The 20,221-nt window shown below is 40.7% G+C and overlaps 1 non-coding gene across 1 annotated transcript; it reads right to left on the bottom strand.

The window, feature by feature from the left end:
* Window positions 1-19,745: 19,745 nt before the first annotated feature.
* On the bottom strand, window positions 19,746-19,854 carry LOC141616095 (small nucleolar RNA R71). Its single transcript, XR_012530468.1, has one exon. It is a non-coding gene; the product is annotated as a small nucleolar RNA R71 (small nucleolar RNA).
* Between the last annotated feature and the right edge of the window lie 367 nt (window positions 19,855-20,221).

Genomic DNA, 20,221 nt, shown 5'->3' with positions numbered 1-20,221 from the left:
AGGAACTACTTTAAGTCCCACCGAGAGACAAGGGTTCATTGGGTTGTTACATGAGTTCAAAGATGTTTTTGCGTGGTCCTACAAAGACATGCCAGGCATTGATAGAGAAATTGCGGAGCACAGGATCCCAATCAAGCCGGGATATAAACCAGTCAAGCAGAAGCTCCGCAAAATGCACACAGATTGGTCTTTGAAAGTCAAGGAAGAAATCGACAAGCAACTCAAAGCTGGGTTCATCAAGGTGTCAGAATACTCAGACTGGGTGGCTAACGTCGTACCAGTGCCAAAGAAAGATGGCAAAGTTCGAGTTTGTGTCGACTTCCGGGATCTAAACAAGGCAAGTCCGAAGGACGATTTCCCATTACCTCACATAGACATCCTGGTTGACAACACGGCAAATCACGCGTTATTATCCTTTATGGACGGATACACCGGTTATAATCAGATCAAGATGGCGAAAGAAGACATGCATAAGACTGCGTTCAGAACGCAATGGGGAACCTACTGCTACACAGTAATGCCTTTTGGGTTGATAAACGCAGGGGCCACATACCAGAGGACCGCGACAACGTTGTTACATGATTTGATGCATAAGGAAGTCGAGGTTTATGTCGACGACATGATTGTCAAGTCAAAGGAGCGTGATGGCCACCTTGGTACACTACGCAAATTCTTTGAACGATTGCGCAAGTATAACATGAGGTTGAATCCCCAAAAGTGCGCATTCGGAGTCACATCTGGCAAACTGTTGGGTCACATCGTTAGCCACCGTGGCATCGAGGTGGACCCATCAAAAATAAAGGCCATAATGGAAATGCCTCACCCGAAAACCGAGAAGGAAATTCGAGGTTTCCTAGGAAGAATCCAGTATATAAGCCGGTTCGTGGCAAGACGAACTATGATATGCGAGCCAATTTTTAAGAAGTTGAAAGTCGGGGAACACATCGTATGGGATGATCACTGTCAAGCTGCGTTCGATAAGATCAAAGAAATAATATCTTCCCCTCCCGTGCTCAGCCCGCCAACGACTGGGTTACCACTTTTCTTTGTATCTTACGATTCTGAGATATTGCAATGGGGGCAATCTTGGACCAGATAGTCGATAAAGAGGAAAGAGCAATTTACTACATTAGTAAAAAGTTCTTGGAGTATGAAATCAAGTATACTCAGCTCGAGAAGACATGTTTGGCTTTAGTATGGGCGACAAAGAAGTTACGACACTACATGCTCAGTCATAGTGTCTGCATCCACTCGAAGATGGACCCAATCAAATACTTGTTTGAAAAACCAGTTCTAAACGGTAGGGTGTCGAGATGGACTTTAATGCTTTCCGAATTTGATCTAAAATACGTACCGCTAAAATTGATAAAGGGAAGGGCGGTTGCAGACTTCCTGGCGGATAACCCGATAGAAGAAACTGAGGTTGTAGATACGTGGTCGTTCCCCGACGAAGATATCGTTCATATAGACAACGATACGTGGGACCTCTATTTTGATGGAGCATCGAACTGCAGGGGTTACGGGATAGGAGTGCTACTCATTTCACCAGAAGGTGAACATGTTCCCATTTCGATCAAGTTGGACTTTAATGTTACTAATAACGCGGCCGAATATGAAGCGTGCCTACTCGGTTTGCACAGTGCTCTCGAGTTAGGCATCAAAAAGCTTGTAGTACATGGGGACTTGTCACTAGTGATCAATCAAGTGGGCGGGACGTGGAAAACCCGAAGTGATAGCCTGGCTCCGTACCAAGCGAAAATAGAGGAACTAGAAAAGTTGTTCGCCGATGTCAAATACGTGCACCTCCCCAGAGATGAAAACCAGTTTGCTGATGCACTTTCAAAGCTAGCTGCTCTGATCAACATACCTGATCATATGGATACTATGCCAATATGTGTCGAACGAAGATCATCACCTGCTTACGTTAATGTAATCGAAGACACAGAAGAAACCGAAATTTGAACCTTGGTATCATGCTATTCTCGAAATTTAAAGAATCGGAGAGTATCCACCCGACATGGATAGCCGCGGAAAGCGTGCTATTCGAATGCTTTTGCTCGATTCGTTAGAACCAATGATGGACAATTGTACAAGAAGACCGCGCAAAATATCCTTCTGCGATGCATAGACTCACCAACTGCAAAAAGAGTCATGGAAGAAGTCCATGACGGGGAGTGTGGCCCACACATGAATGCCCATATGCTAGTGCGTAAAATCATGAGATTAGGGTATTATTGGACCACGATGGAGACAGATTATCGCGAATATGTCAGACATTGCCATAACTGCCAAATCTTTGCGAACATACAACACGTGCCACCATCACTGTTGTATACTTTGACATCACCGTGGCCTTTCTCAACATGGGGAATCGACATTATTGGAAAGGTCAACCCATCTGGAACAGGTGGGCATTGTTTCATGCTAGTCGCCATCGATTACTTCACGAAGTGGGTAGAAGTGAAATCATACAAAGTGCTACAAGCGAAGCAGGTAGCAAAGTTCATTCAGAATGAAATCATTTGCAGATATGGGGTGCCGCATGAGTTCATTAGTGACCATGGCACTCACTTCCAGGCTGAAACTGCTGTGATACTTGAATAGTATAAAATCAAGAACCACAAGTCGTCACCTTATCGACCTCAAACAAATGGCGCAGTGGAAGCCGCTAATAAGACAATCACTGTGATTCTCAGAAAAATGACCGACAATTATCGCGAATGGCCAGAGAAGATACCGTTCACACTATGGGGATACAGGACGTCTATTCGCACAGCCACTGGAGCAACTCCGTTCTATTTGACATATGGGATGGAAGCAGTCCAGCCCATCGAATTATAGGTACCTTCTTTGAGAATTCTGTTAGAAAGTCAGGTTCCAGAGGCTGACTGGCTGCAGGCTAGGTATGATTCTTTGGTCATGCACGACGAGCGACGGTTAAATGCGCTACACCATGTTCAACTCTATCAGAAAAGGATACAAAGAGCATTTAACAAAAAGGTGAAACCTCGAGGAATAAAGGATGGGGATTTGGTCCTAAAGTCTGTCCGCGCCTTACTACCAATCGACCCAAGGGGAAAATTCAAGCCGAACTGGGCCGGTCCTTACCTGGTAAAGAAAATATTATCGGGAGGCGCAGTCAGACTAACAGATCTAGATGGAAACGACTTTGCAAATCCGACGAATTTGGATCAACTGAAGAAATACTATCCTTAGAACTCATTCTCAATGTCGTGAAATAAAATTTTGAATTGCAGTGCTCGTGAGCGAGTCTAGGCAGCGGCACTTTTGCTTTGCTTTTTGTGCGTTATAAAGCGATGTTTGCAGCGCATTTGTTTTGTGGAACTACGAGCTCGGTTTGATTCTGTTGAAACCAGATACGTAGGCAGCTCTTTATAAGAGTACAACCGACCCTTCCTTTAATAAAATGAAATTTTATGCAGAAACTGGGAATTTTAATAAATAATAAGTCTTATTAAAATCGGGCGATGCCCATTACAACCTTCGAAAAAAAAAAGGAAACAACAAGCAACAAATGATAAGTAGTAGTAGTAAATAATAGATTGGAGTCGAAGGCTCCTACATCTTCCTTTTCCCTTTGCCTTTTGGGTCACGTGACCGAGGCTCCTGCGGAGGAGGGGTAGTTGCGTTCTGTCTAGCGCGCTTCTTAGGAGGGATCATCATTTCCTCCCGAGGGCCCAGCCTATCTTTTACACTCAAGCGAGGGCCAAGTCTTCCCTTCCAGGGCTGAGCCCGAGTGTGCCTTTGAACCCAACCGTTTCCACACATCTGTCGCCTGTGAGTCAGTCTTAGGAGTCTTCTCGGTCTTAGCTTCAGGTCCAGATGCAGACGAAAGATCGTTAGCGAAGAAGTCGCGACTACTTCTGCCTTTGTCATAATATCTAATGTCGACAAGCTCATCCTTCCGACACAAGTCCTTACCTGATTCAGTCTTCTCTTTAAGCCACTTAGTGTAGGACAGGGATACCCAAGTAGTCTGAGGACGCGCAGACACATACCAGAGACGCCTTTGGTGCCACCTTTCGAGCCAGTCATCACATATAGAGGGATGTAGCTCTCTTGCTCGTCCCAGAACAGCCTCGCACTTGGGAATTACTTGTCTACGGCCCATCTGACGCAAGACGCGGTCGGGGTAAATGTGAATAGACCTTTCCAAACCCAACAATTGCAAACGTCTGGTCTTATCATCTTCCGGAAGGATAGTAAAAGATTTGAGGCGAAGCCAAGGCATAAACCAGTAAAGAGGGCGACCTCCTCCTTCTGTCATCTTGTTTCGCCAATAAGCAAGGTCATTTTGATGCTCGTCTTCATACCGCTTAGCACGCATAGTCAGCATACGGGCGAGGTACGAGTTTGGCTCGCGCGGCGGGGCAAAGAGCCAAAATCTCTCACAAAGGCACACCTGCAAAAAAAAAAAAAAAAAAAGAAAAAAAAAAGAAAAGAGGAGAAAAAAAAAACGTGAAAAAAAAAAAAAAAAAAAAAAAAAAAAAAAAAAAAAAAAAAAAGTAAAATCGTGGCAGAATGCAGCAAAATCGTGGCAGAATGCAACAAAATCGTGACAAAATCGTGGCAGAATGCAACAAAATCGTGGCAAAATATAGATAAGTCGTGGCAATAACACAAGAATTTGTGGTGAAACGAAGAGAAGCGAAATCAAAGGATAGATTTTGTTACCTGCAACAGACGGGAGCATCCCGACCATTCTACATCAGGGTTCGTTTTCTTAGCATCTAAACCCCTAATGGTTTCAACAAGAATAATCCAGGAAGGATTATGTCCCGTCTCCATCTGAGACACAATAGACATGAGCTTCGCTTGTCCTACGCAAGTTGTCTTGTTCATTCTATCTTCGAAGACATAAAGATGTAACATGATCAATCCAAATGCTCTGCGGCAGTACGTTGGCAATGAAGTACTGTTTCGCAAGATGCAAAACTTCCGATGATTAGCAAGAAGGTTGACTTCGTCGCCAGTAACTATATCCTCAGACTCCGTCCTTGAGAGGCCAAGACAGTCTAGATATATTCTACGCCACCCCGAATGAAATTTTGGTATAGCCGGTATGGCCTCAGCATCCCATCCTCCCAGGGCAGAAAACTCTTCTGGTAAAGGGAAGATCTCCCCCTCAGGAAAAGCAAAGACATGGTTACAAAGATCCCAATAGCTAAGGCAGTGTTCTAGCAAAGCAGGTTGAAGGCGGATCTGGCGTAAGGGAAGTAATTGCGCCAGTTGAGCGGTCTTTAGTTCTTGTCTATCTGCGACAGTGAAGTCTGTCTCCCATGCTCGCATAGCACTCGCTAGATTATTCATAATGATTTATGTCGTTTGCACCAGTTTGGGAAAGCAGAATAAACTTTGTTTCTGGCAATACAACTCTTCCTTATATATGGAAAGTATAAGGGAAGGAAACACCTAGGGTGGCGTTTTTTTTTTTTTTTTTGGCCGTGTGGGCCTCGGGTCGCGCGCCTCTTAGGCCCGCCCCAGTTCACACCAGTCTTTAGCACGATGCGTCGGGTTTTCGCTCATTCATCGCATCTTTTGGCACCAGAATGGCCAATTTACATTTCTACCCCCAGCAAGTCTATAATTGAATTTAAACTCGTGCACACTTACGGTTTTATTTTCTTTTTTGTTTTACGGTAGCGGGCTACGCCCACGTTATTTACAGGTCATACAGAGTGTCTGAGTCATGTTTCATGCTCACCCATCAAGGTTCGATTTCAAAAATTTCAAAATTTCAAAATTCCAAAAACTTTTTGCGAATCGTGGATAGATGATCCAAGTAGTAGAATCTTTGCGGGTCGATGGCCCAATTATTCCAAAATTTTCCAATTCAATTTTTGAAGGGCCGATGGCCCAACATTCCAAGTGATGTCAAATTCAAACTTCGGGTCGATAGCCCAATATTCTAAGTGATTCAAAATTCGGGTCGATAGCCCAATATTCTAAGTGATTCAAAATTCGGGTCGTTGGCCCAATTATTCAAAATTTTCAAATTCAATTTTCGGGTCGATGACCCAGTATTTCAAACGATCCAATTTCAAGATCGATGATCCAAATGTGCTTATGTGATGATTATTGCTTGTACATTTTCTGTGCTTCAAATGTAGCAGGATATGCTTCAACTGGGGACTCTAAAGTCTTTGACTTTAGAGCCATTGCAAACTGGGGGCTCTGAAGCCGTTGGCTTCAGAGACCATTATCAAGACGAAATGGATGACATCCACTCAGAATTCAATTCAATACAAGAATATGAAAGGGAAGAATTCCGTAGCTGAAAGCAAATGATGAAAGTGGCGGCAACCTCCTTGGAAAGTCCCGTCCCATTCGGACAAGCGCCAGCAGATGATAAATTTTGGGCAAATGTCAGCAGATGATGAATTTTGGACAAACGCCAGCAGATGATAAACTTTGGGCATGTGTCAGCAGTGGCCGAACTACGACGCGGGTTTGATTCCGTCAGAAACGGATACGTAGGCGCCTAAGGATAAGGCTCAACCCACCATATATGCAATTTATGGGTCGATGACCAACGATGACAACTTGACACAACAGAAGCAAGAGTCAATCCCCAACGAAGTTTCAGGTATGATCTCTTCTTATGGTTGGCGAGCTTATATACGCAAGTCTAATGGACTATAAACGACCCGCGGAATCCTCAGGTCGAAAGGGACCTGGGGTATACTTTGACTTTCGCCTTGTCCAAGCCTCAGTCAAAGTGGGGGCTCTGTAGATACCCGTATCCGTCGATATTGGAATTTATAGAGAACCCGACAAACACCCGATGATGATAGGACACATGTATTCTTTAGTTATCATTGTCATTATTTGGGCTCGTTTTACGATGTAGAATAAGCGTTGTCGACGGAGTATTTTATTAATTTAAATGATATTTAAATTAAAGCTTTTTTAAGGTGAATTCATTTTATTTTTATTTTGAATTTATTTTCTCAAGTTTATTTTATTGAAAATAAAATAATTTTTTGATTTGAAAAATCATTTTATGAGTGTATTTGATTTGAAAAATCATTTATTTTAATGTGTTAATCGATTTGAAAAATCGATTTAAAAATCGAAAAAAACTCGTTTTAAACACGCGTTTTGGAGCTCGATTATAGCTCGGTTTTTGAGCCCGTTTTCTTTACGAGTTGGCACGAATCTCGAATACACTAACCAACCTAGGCCTCTACCCATCCAACCCCAGTTCGAACCCCCTTAACCACGGCCCAAATTCCGTCCCAAACACTCCCCAACAGCCCGCATAAAACACGAGCAGCCCCCCTGTTTTGCGTGCCAAATCCCGAGCCCAAAACCCGCTCCAAACACCACCAAAACCCGTGCCCATTAACCCTAACCCATACCCTAGTATCCTACCCATATTACCTTAGCTTAACCACCAAGAAAACCCCTCACAAACCCTCTAAAACCCTCACAAAAGCTGCTGGACAGCAGCTATATGCAAACCGAGCCCGTCTGCCTCTCCCCTCTAAAACCCTACCTTAACTCCTTATAAATACCCCCCCCCCCTTCACCATACATTCATTCCTCTAAGTTCTCCATACATACAACCGTCACTTACAAGCTTTATACTCCAGAAACAAACCCTAATCGCCTCTCAAAAAACCTCCACAAAACCGACTTACAAACTGAGAATCAGTTTGTGTGTCCTCTTGGAAACCCTTCGTTCTCCCTTCAAACCTCCATCAAAATTCGAGTTTCTTGTTCCAAATTAACCATCCAACATCCATCTACACATTAGACAAAGATTTACGAGCCAAATTGCCCTTGAGAGTACACGAGTTCCCTCGAAAAACAGAGTGTTATACACTCTGTTTTCGCGGCTTTTCCTGTCTGTCCAGTTCTGTTTGTGCTCGTTTTTCGTGCCCAATAACTCAGAACGAGCAGGGATTGTTTTAAGAACTCTGTTCTCCTCTCTTTCTAGTTTTCAAAACATCTTTTAAATCGAATTTTCACCGTGAAACGAGAGAGAAATCGCAGTTTGAAAGTTGCTGTCCAGATTTGCAAAAAACGTGTTGTTTGCTTTGTTTCTTCGTCGACGACGGCCTCTCGAGATAGAATCTACCATCGATTACGACCCAAGACGGTGTCAAAGATACATGTAGGTTGAGGGTGCATCAAATCCTCCTCTTTCTCCCTTTTATTTCGTTTTTTTATGTTTGTTTTTTATTGTTTCGTTTTATTTTGTTTATCGATTGTTATTATTAACTATGAAACTAGTTTAGTCCGAGTATGAGTTAAAGTACCACCATGAACACCCGCGTTGACTTGAGATGGGAAAGAAATCCGCTACATCAGTCGGTCGTAACCCCCATCTCATTTACATATCCTCGTGTTCAAGGTAGGGCATTAATAAACGAATTCTAACTTCGCTCTTCGCTTTTGACTCCTTGCCTGTTTCGTCCAATTCGACATACCCTAGGACCATTCACATGTTAGTATGACCTCTGATTGTTAACATATAACTCATTTAGATGACATTAGATCAATTTAATAACCTAATTAGACACGTTAGGTGGCATCGACGTAGCTTTAAAAACCGATTAACAATTCTATAACTTAATTGAATGCATCTCTCTCTTTCACCTAATTTCTCGCTAGTATAAGAGTGCGTGATTAGCACCTTCTTATTAACACTCGACGAGTTAATTTAATTAGCGAACTTGACCTAATTTGACCCCTTTAGGCCGTGTAGAATACACCTTGGCGTGACCTCATCTCAATCGATCAACGTCGTTTCTAACTTGTTTTCTAACTTGTTTCCTAACCCGTTTCGCAATCATCTATCTAACCTAATGAATCTAACCTAAGGATTAGGGTAGGCTAGAACGTGTAGGCCGCGTTTGGCCGTGTCCTTGTGGTCCTTTTCTCGTTATTTTCTTATCTTTATCTCGTTATTTTGTATCTTGTAATTACTTTGTTTATCGAGTCATGTTTGGTAGTTTGTTTGTAATTAGTTTTACTTTTATCAAGTCAAAACCTCTTCTAAAAACCTTAGTCTTGTTTGGTTAGATGGTTGTGCCCCAATGCAAGTAAGAGCGTAGTAAATCGCATGTTGTTTAAAGCAACATGGCCCGATTTATGCTAATGCACGCTTTGGTGTGTGACCCAATGTCTAATTCGATAAGATTAAGTGAAAGCACACATTACGAGGAGTGACCCAAGGCCGTGAGTCATGTAAGCCGTGGGCCACCCCTTTGTGCACGTTTTTCTAGGCCGAATGGCCGTGTAATGTGTCATGTACGGTGTTGTATATAGCAATTGTATTTAGATTGAGTTGTATCTTTAATTCCTCGTTGTGTCGGCATGAAATGCCTGGGTTGTAATAGGATAGATCCCAACGGCTCCCCCATTCCCCTTAAGCCTTGTTTGCTTTGTATGTTGTTAGATCAATCAACCCACATGCTAAATTACAACTTTGACAAAGTTAGTTTAGTTGCATCTAAAACGACATAGAAATTGTTGTCACATGTTAGGGTTTTAAAACGATGTTTGCATATTATATATCGTAGTAGCTATGACCTTGTTTGAAATCCGACACTTGACTTAGTAGAGGCCGTTATTGACGGGCGGGGTTAGGTGTCCTTATGGGCTTTCTAACACGTACCCTCACCCCTTACTCAAGATCTATGGTTTGCGGATCCGTCTAAATACCATTGGATTACGAGAGTCATTCTAATCGAGTGATATAGGGTACAAGTCTTTATCTTTAATCACTCGTAGTCGATTGGCTTTATGCTTTTCGATGAAAGGTGTAAAGTTGACTTGAACGGTTCCAAGTTCCCATAAAACTTGGTGGCGACTCTAATTTGTCTTAATTCGATTCGAAAGAACCTCGAGTCGATTATGCCTAGTGTGGATCCCGCGGACGCAGTTCCCGAGGGCCTTGTCCACAGATGTGATATGATTTCTTTTAAGCTTTGTTAGAAGCATGTTGATATAAGGAAGTATGTTGGCATGTATGTAGAATGTGTGAATATGATTAAACCTGTAAAGTATTAATTGTTGTGTGGAATTGTGAAGAATGCGATTTTGGTTGATTTCACAAGATATTTTTTACCCTTGATTGTTTTGGCTGCCATTTACTGTCTGTTTAAAATTCTTGTCCGAGATTTTTATGTGATACCCTTGTGAGTTAGCTTTCATATTCCACTGATCTCATGTTCAAATAATATACGGTTTAGGCGTAATAAATATTTTAGTGGACAGTGGTCGAAATATTCCTGTACAATAATGTTTTCGCGCTATGTTTTTGTAAAATTTGCCATTTAAAAATTGTTTATTGATTTGTTGTAATTATAACTCCATTATTTAAAATATTCATATATGTTTCTAAATTGATAAGCCACATTGCAAGGTAAATTTTTGACAATTAATAGTGATTTTTACAAGTTGACCTAAGTTTCTGACGAGTTGCTATGAAATTTCTGTTTCGACCAAGTAGTTTGTAAAATGCATTATAAATTGATCTTATGAGTTTTTGACTTGATTCTTTTTCTCATGATTTACTAATTCTCTGTATTTTCTAAAACGTATAAGGGCTCAAGGAGTAATTATGTGATTATTTATTAATGATTTTTGGAAGTTGTAACATGTGTTTCCTTATTCTTGAAAATGCAAATTGTACTAAAATTTCTAAGAGAATTGTTTCTTATCTCTTGCACATTGATATTTTAATGTTGTAAATTATGTGAATTATAATGACATATTTAATGATATGCAGAATGTGTCGTCCTAAACCTAAATATTATATTAGTTGCACCCATGTTTAAGTCAGATGTCGTTGGTGAGAATAAACATGCAAGTAATAAATCTAACTTAATTTAAAGGTTTTAGTTATTTAATTTCCGTTTAGTAACTTTTATTATATCATCAATCAATATTGTATTAAAAATAATAGTTGTCTTGTGTTACAATGTGTATTACATGTTTTGTGATGTTACAACAAATGGTTTGTTTATTCCTGTTGTTTGATATCCCGAACTTCGAGGACAAAGTTTATTTTTAGGGGGAAGGGATGTGACACTACAAATGTTCCGAGTTATTATTGTGACATATTGTGATAAGATTGATGTAGTTGATAATCGTAAATGATCGTAAACGGATAATTATGTTACTATAAGTTGGATGGTGCTCAGTTGTGTAGATGTTTATACGTGTTGTTGTAGTAGTTATGGGCGAATTTCGGGACGAAGTTCATTTTAAGGGGGGAAGACTGTAATACCCCGTAGTTTAGTGAAGTTTATATAACTAATTAATTTACGTAATTCGAATAATTGATTATGACGGTTATAATTAATAATTGTGAATAAGACGGAATGATATAATAAAATAATAAAATAATAGAGTAATGGGTCGGAATGGTAATTGGGTAATAATAATATACGATAATTTATATGGTAATAGTGAATGATTATTATGTTATAATAATAATAGTAATACGATAATAATAATAACAATAGTAATAATAATAATAATAATAATAATAGTAATTGTATTTATAATAATAATAATATTTGTTGTGAGACGGTAATTAAATAAATAAAATAATAAAGAAAGACGGGATTGGAGTTGGGTCATGTGCTATAGGGCTTGGGTTGACTATATATGTTGCGTAAATGGGTTGATCAATTGTCGGGATCGGATAATTACTACTAATAATAATAAGTATATTTTATATTTCCTTATTGGTTCCTTATAACCTTAGCCTACTAATATAAATAGATGAAACCTCAAGCAATAGTCTTTATTATTCATCAAATCTGAAAATAATTCACAAGAGGGAGATTAAGAAAGTATTGGTGACGGAATTCGCAGCGATAATTAATTAAGGTAAAATTCTAATCTCGTTTTATTTTCTTATTAAGCTGAATGTCAGACGATCTTAAGACGCTTAGAAACTAACCCAAACCTTGACGGAATCAGACCAAACTTTGGGGAGTGGTACATGGGATTGCAAGGGTTGGATTGAGTACAGTTGTGGTGTCAGGGAAGGCGTAGGATGGCGGTGGCAGAAGGGTTTTCGAGGGGTGGTTGTGTTGCGGGTTTTGTGTCGTTTTGAACCCATTCTTAAGCGTGACTGACCTGGGTTGTTTATGGGAGATGCCTAGGGTGTAGTCGACCACCGTGGGTGGTATGGGTCATTTTATGGTGGTGGTTTGTGCGGTGGTTGGCCGGAGTTACGAGTTAAGGCAAGGGTGTTGTTTTCCACGCTAAAAATCCGTTTTATACCCTTACCCGTGGCTTGCTTGACTCAAACCTGGGTTGGTTTGGTTGTGGTGGTTGGGTCGACCACGGCTGGGGTGTTGGTTGGGTGGCTGGTGGTGTTGTCGGAAAAACGTGAAAACAGGGGAGGAGACGTGGTTGGTGTTGCTGCCGGTGTAGGGGGAGTTTATGTGGTGGTATTGTTGGGTCGAAGGGACCACCTTGGAACCATGGTGGCAGTGGTGGTGGTCATGGTGGCATTAGGGTGGTGAATTGGTTGAGTTGAGTTGTTTTAATGTCGGGTTTTCGGGGGCTGTTTAGGGCGTGTGAGTTGGGATTGCAGGGAGTGTTTTAGCAAGTGTCAGGGGGTTGTCGGGGTTGTACGTGGTGCAGGCTAGGGCGTGGTTGGATTGGGTGGTACCGTCGGTGGCTGGGGGTGTCGTGGGAAGCGGCTTAAGGTGTGGTGTTAGACACGTTTGCCCGTGAGTGTGAGGGTAGTGTTGGTGATTTGTGTTCACGGGAATTTCACAGGGATTGCGTGGGTTTGTTGTTTTTATTCCATTTAAATTATTAAGTCGGATTTTTTTCGTAATCGTTTACACGGGTTAAACCGTGAATGTGTATGGGTGTGGGGGTTGTTTCACGTGTTTTGGGGTTTGGGTAGTTGGGTTAGTTCACTTGTTTGTCTAACACGGATTTTGCTTGGGTGACTCGGGATTGTATTTGAGTCGGGTTTTTATATCGTGGACCTTTAAAATAATAATAATTAATTAACTAATTTGAATAATGAATATAATTTATAATAATTAATAAATAGTAATAGAAGGTAATAATTTATAATTAAGTAATGGTAAATATATTATTTATTTATATAGGTGATGGAATTGGTTGAACGGATTTATTGAAGAATAATACTTCTATCGGATTTCTTTGTTTATTGGATTGCTTGAGCTACGTAATTGGAATTGCTTGCTTTCCAGGTAGGGATAAATCCTACTCAACTTTTACTCGATAATGTTGGTTGGATGATTTATATTAAAGTGAATTGATCATATGAGAATTGTGTTGGTTGATATCATTGAAATTGTTGGAAGGGAGAATTATATTATATATGTTGGTTGGATTAACTATGATAGAGTTACTGTTATTGCATTGGTTATTCAGTTTAATACTTGCAGACATCCCTTCGTGGTGATGTAGATTATTATTGCGGTTATATTGGCAGACTTCATGGTAAGAGCCTTCGAGTGACGTATTTCAGATTTATTCTGGCAGACGATATTTTATCGTATTTACTCGAGGCAGGCCCCAGATTGGTCTGCAGGCCATCTGGTGGATATTTAATCAACTATATGTTGAGGCAGACATTACCCATGGCAATGTAGTTTGTGTTTACTCACCTTCGGGTTGAGGCTGCCCCGGCCAGGGATTGGCGGGATGATTAGTGTAATGAGTAAGTAAAAGGAAGGAGCACGTTGTCAGGGGGTTGTGCAATGTAAAAAGGAAATTGGATTATTTATCGTATGGTTTTGTTGTTAGTATTATTCCTACTCAACCTCGCGGTTGACTGTGCATTCGTGAACACCTGCGGTGAACCGTTTTATGGGGAGCAGATTTGATAGGTACTAAAGGTTAGCTGACTTGGGAGCATTGGGATGAGAGCTTAACTTGGACCATAGTTGAAGTCTAGATCACATAGAATAATTATATCACTTTATTTATTTTCGTTGCGAGTTGTAATTATTTTATGTTAAGTTTTAGTTGGTTAAGTTGTAATAAACATGTATTCATTAAAGTTTTAATTTAAAGTACTTTGGTATTGTTGTACTTTGTTATTCACTACCTCGGGAAACCGAGATGGTAACCCTCTCATTTACTTGGGTTGTCTAACTAAAGGCTCCTGAATAAATGAGGGTGTTACACATCCCAAGTAAATGAGAGCGTTACCATCTCGGTTTCCCGAGGTAGTGAATAACAAAGTCCAACTCACCAAAGTACATTAAGTAAAATTTAGTGATTACATGTTCGTTACAACTTAACCAAACCAAAACTTAATATAAAATAAGATACAACTCGCAACGGAAATAAATAAGTGATTAAATAATCTATGTAGTCTAGACTTCTAGGTAGACTGGCCAAATTCTCACGCATTCCCATAAGCTCCCCAGTCAGCTAATCTGTAGTACCTGTCAAATCTGCTCCCCATTATGGTTCATCACAGGTGTTCACGAATACACGGTCAACCACGAGGTTGAGTAGGAAACTAAACAATGAATAGGAATAAAGCAACCTGCAATATCACTGATACACAAATAAATTCTACCACCACAATTCCATTCACTTCACACCACGGCATACAGCCACAAGGCACACATCCACTTCTATACACACAGTCATACTCCACTCCTAGACACACAGTCATACTCCACTTCTAGACACACAGTCATACTCCAGGACACACAGTCCTGCCTTAGACAAATAGTCTGGATACTCCTGGACACACAGTCCACACCAAGCCACACAGTCTTAGGGACACACAGTCCCTCCTTAGGTCCATGGCCCTTCCACATCCCCGTGCCTGGCCTATACAATACTCATTTCATCTCATGACAAATAAAATCATATAACTCCAACAATAGCCAATAGTAACAGTCACGGTAAGATAACCAAATTATCATAAAATAAGAACTTGGTATAAGACAGATTATCCATCAATTAAACTCGGCAAGGCAAAATAATAAAGATCGTCTTAAGACAACACAATTCATTCCATCACCAGTTCAACTCAACATATAATCCGCCTTACAACAATAATAAAATAACATAAGATTGAGTAGTTTCCTACCTGGCAAGCAAATCCAATTAAGCAGCTTAAAGCGCTCTAAATAATTAAAGCAGACGAACCCGATTATCAATTCTTCACAAATCATCACCTAACATAAATAATATAATTTAATTACTTATTCATTATTCAATGCATTATATTAATTTATTCGATCATAATTATATTAATTATTTCCCATGTAGATCCCGTAAAAACCCGTCTTAAATAATTAAACTAATTATAAAATAGTTATACGATTAATATGGAGTTAAAACATTTAAATCCCGACTTCTCAAAACTCGCGTCATCACCCAAATAAACCCGACTAACCACACCAACAATATAATAATGTGTAGTGGCAACGTGTAAAGAAATTCCAGACAAACTCACACTACGCACGCATCCCTCAACACCCCACGACAACACAAGACACAACCCTCAAAACCGCCTAAATTCCCTCACACCCGACAACCACCCAGTCCACCACCAGTCCCCACCGTCAGCCTCCACTGCCCATAACCCAGCCACGGTCCTGCCACCTACAACAACCACCCCATACGGCTGCCAAGGCAAGCCCTACCAACTAACACCAACAACATCAACACTATACGAACCCGACGCAACGTAAAAAGACACGGTTTCAACCACTATTCACTACCACCACCACCACCACTAATCACCGGCAACACCACCACAATACGGCCACCATACCTTGCCCTAGTTGCTATCCACGACTCAACAAATAACAACCCGCACAACAACAAGCAACAACCCGACACCACCTCATTACGACACCACACCACCTCTGGCCACCACCTTCATCACCAATGACTCACGGTGGTTCCAGGCGTGGTCACCTCAACCCCTTGACCCAAATACACGAGTCACGACTATCAACTCAAGACGGTTATACACCAACACCAACAACTTCCCTTGTTTACCGTTTTCTGGCCAACTACCGCACCAAGCGCCACCCTTGACCACCCACAACCACCCAAGACGGTCGACCCTTCACCCAGATGCCAACCCTAGCCCCGGTCAGGTCCGGGTCACTCAAAACACGGGTCAAAAACCCATATAACCCATGATACAAACACACCCAACCACCAACGAAAAACCCTAATAACAACCCCCTTCCCGCCGGTCAACGGTGGTCAATGGTGGGTCCGATCACACCCTGCTGGTCTACGGTCATGGTCATGGTCTTAGTTAGTCATACGATGGTCTATAACGCGAGTTATAACGATTACAAAATCGATACATTATTTTATAAGACGGTCTTACCTTGAGACGATAATTAAATCTAATTCTCCTACTTCTTTCTTCTATATTGCCTCCTTTATGAATTATTCATATTTTTATGAAGATTAAGGTCAATATAAGGCTTATGTCTCCTATTTATAGTAGTAGGATAGGTCACATAGAAGGAAACTATATTATTATATAATATTATTATTATTATTACTATTAGCAAATACAATTACTATTAGTATTACTATAATTACTATAATTACTATTATTATTGTTGTTGTTGTTGTTGTTGTTGTTGTTGTTGTTGTTGTTGTTGTTGTTGTTGTTGTTGTTGTTGTTGTTGTTGTTGTTGTTGTTGTTGTTGTTGTTGTTGTTGTTGTTGTTGTTGTTGTTGTTGTTGTTGCTATTGTTGTTGTTGTTGTTGTTGTTGTTGTTGTTGTTGTTGTTGTTGTTGTTGTTGTTATTATTATTATTATTATTATTATTATTACTATTATTTGAAGGGATGCGCGCAGCTTTCATAAAAAGAAAAATAAAAGTTTACATGAAATTAGTGGGGAGCCGAGAGATAATCTTGGCCCCCACACCCTTAGCAACAACAAAGCTAAGTCTAGTAAAAATATAAGCAGCCACCCGAGCCCCCGCATCCTGAGATACCGAGAATTTCTGGATCAGCTTGAGCAAGGCAACATCATCCGAACCCAGCTCCCCAAGCGAGGAGAAAGAGAAGGGAAGGAAACCATAACCAGCTACCGCGCATAAATCCCCATACTTAGCACACTTACGCTGAGCAGCAAGAGCGACAACCCGACTGGGCACAAAATCCATCATCCCAGTCTGAGTCAAGGGAGAAGACCCTGTCAAATCGACGCACACATCATGCCCTCTGTCCCAGGAATAAAGCAGCATACCCGCAGGACGAAGAGAGCCACCATGTCCGTCAACCAAACCGATATCAACCTCCTTACCCGTAGAAATACCAGACCTATAGCAGAAGTCGAATAAGGTGTCATGAACAAGGTTGTGCTTATGCTTAACACCCACAGTACCAGTACAAGAAACAACGGGGTCCCCGTAAACATCATCAACAAAAACCCGAGAGCAAGCAGGACAAGGCCTAGATACCGTGAATAACGGAACACCCAGTCGATATCCAAGCACACTACGGTAAGTCCTCCCGTTCATAGTTTGACCCAACCCAGAGATAGGAACCACACGCAACCAATCAGAGGAGTGGGCACCCTGCTGAGACTTCCACAATGCAAGCTGACGCGGTGTCAAAGAGAAAACAGATTCCGAAGCAGCAGCAACCGTCGCAAAATATATATCTGCCAATTTCTTCATAAGTTTGGGGGCAGGAATTTCACTAGGGTGACGTAAGATAGCAGAACCTGTAGTCTCAGAAAACACCCGCAAGGCATCGTCGAAAGTAGGACCAACATCTACAATACCAGAAGGTCGTAGGAGCTTAGCCTGCAAATCAGCACACCGTAAACGGGACGCTAGAAAAGTATAGTGTAAAACATATCTCGTCGCATAAACACCAATTCCACCAAGATAAAAAGGGAAAGTAGCAAGGCTTCTGATACGTGCATATTCTATACACTTTATTTTCAGTTTTGGCACGTATTTCCATCCGTATTCGTTAGCTTAAAGCTACTATTTCTCCCGAAACGGTTTACTTTGCAATTTCTATGATTTATTGTAGGAATGAGTGGAAGTGAGCTAAATCAAGCCTAAATCGTCCTTCGGAGGCAACTTCAGGGAAGCTTGGAAGAAGGGAGTTCAGACTCACTCACCTTGGGATGCGTGCATTGGAGTGAAGTGGCTGATTTGAAGAAAGAAGGAAGTTACTGCACAGCTCAGTTGGTCGATCGACCAACCTCTTCAGTCGATCGACCGTGGGATTTGAGAGGCTTTGCTTTGCCTTGGCTGGTCGATCGACCATGCTACTCGATCGATCGACCAGGTTTTAATTTGTTATTGATTTTACGTGCTAGACTTTTAAAAGCCCAATTGTAATTAACTTTTTGGCATCGTTTATCAGTAGAACACCTGAATGAATTAGGTTATGCTTTTTATTATTCAAGAACTCAGTTTAGATCTAGTGGGAGGAGACAAGAAAGTGCGACAAGGGATTCCGATTTCGATTACTTTGTTCATCAATTAATTAGTAAGCTTTAATGCGATTTCCTTCTTCTTTCATTTTCTTGTCAATTTAATTCTTGTTGTTACTAATTTATTTTCAGCAATTCAAATTTAATCTTTTGTCTTAATTTCAATTCCAATCATGTCAAGCTTATTCTTTGCTTTTAATTTTGCAATTGTTATAATTTTAATCATGCATAGCTAATCTTCTTGATTGGGAACGAGGTGAGCCATGGTGTAAATTAGGGTCAATTTTATTAGTATGATTTCTTTCTATATCGATCTTGTTTCCTTTTGATAAACCTATCTTACTAGATTGAAAGATTAGTAATTAAGTTATCATTAGATTTGGAATTTCCCTTGAGCGAAAGCTTTGAGAAATTCTAGGGAATTAGAAGACCGTAAGGTTAATTTTGAGCATTGATCGAAAGGCTTGCTCATATTTCCTGAGACCGTATTATAAGACCTCTACTACTTTATTGACCTGACCTTAGCTATGGTGAACCGAAGTTCATGATCTTCTTTTTATCTTGTTAAGAAATTTCATATTTTAGCAATTAGTCATTAGAATCAAACAAATTCAAAACCCCCTTTTAATTGTTACTTTTATAGATTAAAAATTAGCAAATAGAATTGATCTTGCCTCTCTGTGGTTCGACCCTTACTATCAGTGTCTATAGTTTTAGTTCGGATTATAAATTTAATTTTGATACAAAACGACGGTATCAAATTTTGGCGCCGTTGCCGGGGAGACGGTGTAATTCTGTTTGCTTTATTTTTAGTTTATTTTTCTTGTCTCAAGGAACTTTGGTTCCTTGAGGCCGTTGCTTACTCTTGCTTCTAGTTTTGCTCTTGCACAGTTAGAAGACAGGTTTTTGAGAGGAAGACTTGAGTACTCTCAATTTTGCGAACATGACTACGATATATGACAATCTTCAGCCCAAAGAGCAGCACATTCTAAAGGGACACGTATTACCTACCCCTGGTCACTTCGAATTTCGTTCCTCTTATATTGATCTAGTGGAGCGAAATCAGTTTGCTGGTCTACCGGACGAGGATCCTTTGAAGCACATGGAAATTTTCACAGACTACTGCTGTTCCATACCTGTAACGGCTGGGGTGACCCAGGATGAAGTAAAGGGGATAATGTTCTTATACTCCTTGAAGGATTCGGCGAGAGATTGGTACCGCTACCTTGATAGGGTAGCAACTGGAGTCACAAATTGGACATCTCTAGCATTAGCTTTCTACAAAAAATACTTCCCACTTGCAAAGACAGATGCCTTGAGCAGTAAAATTACAAATTTCCAGCAAGGACCTGATGAGAAATTTTGTGAAGCATGCGGACGTTTCAAGAGTTTGGTTAGGGCTGTCCCTCACCACGGTTTCCAGCAGTGGTACCTTTGCAACTTATTCTATAATGCTTTATATGATGACTACAAGGTTATCCTGGACGCAGCTGCGAATGGTAGGTTCCAAAATAATACCGGTTAAAATAAAGGTAGGAACACTATTGAGGAGATGGCAGTCCATAGAGCCGAGTTTGGAAGTTCGCGTGGAAAGTCGCGAAAGCAAAGTGATGAAATGAGTGCCGTTGTGACACTCATAACTTCTATTACTGCCCGTCTCGAGAAGCTCGAGACCTCTGAAACTTCCAAGGAAAGAGTTGAAATTCCTGTCCATAATTCAGATGAGACCGCGGAATTGAGAGACCTAGTCCGAACTCTTTTGGTCCAGGTCACGAAAATAGAAGAA

The sequence above is a fragment of the Silene latifolia genome, chromosome 11 (assembly GCF_048544455.1).
Source record: "Silene latifolia isolate original U9 population chromosome 11, ASM4854445v1, whole genome shotgun sequence".
Taxonomy (NCBI): Eukaryota; Viridiplantae; Streptophyta; class Magnoliopsida; order Caryophyllales; family Caryophyllaceae; genus Silene; species Silene latifolia.
The sequence above is the reverse complement of the archived record's forward strand: the minus strand, read 5'-3'. Positions and strand labels throughout refer to the sequence as shown.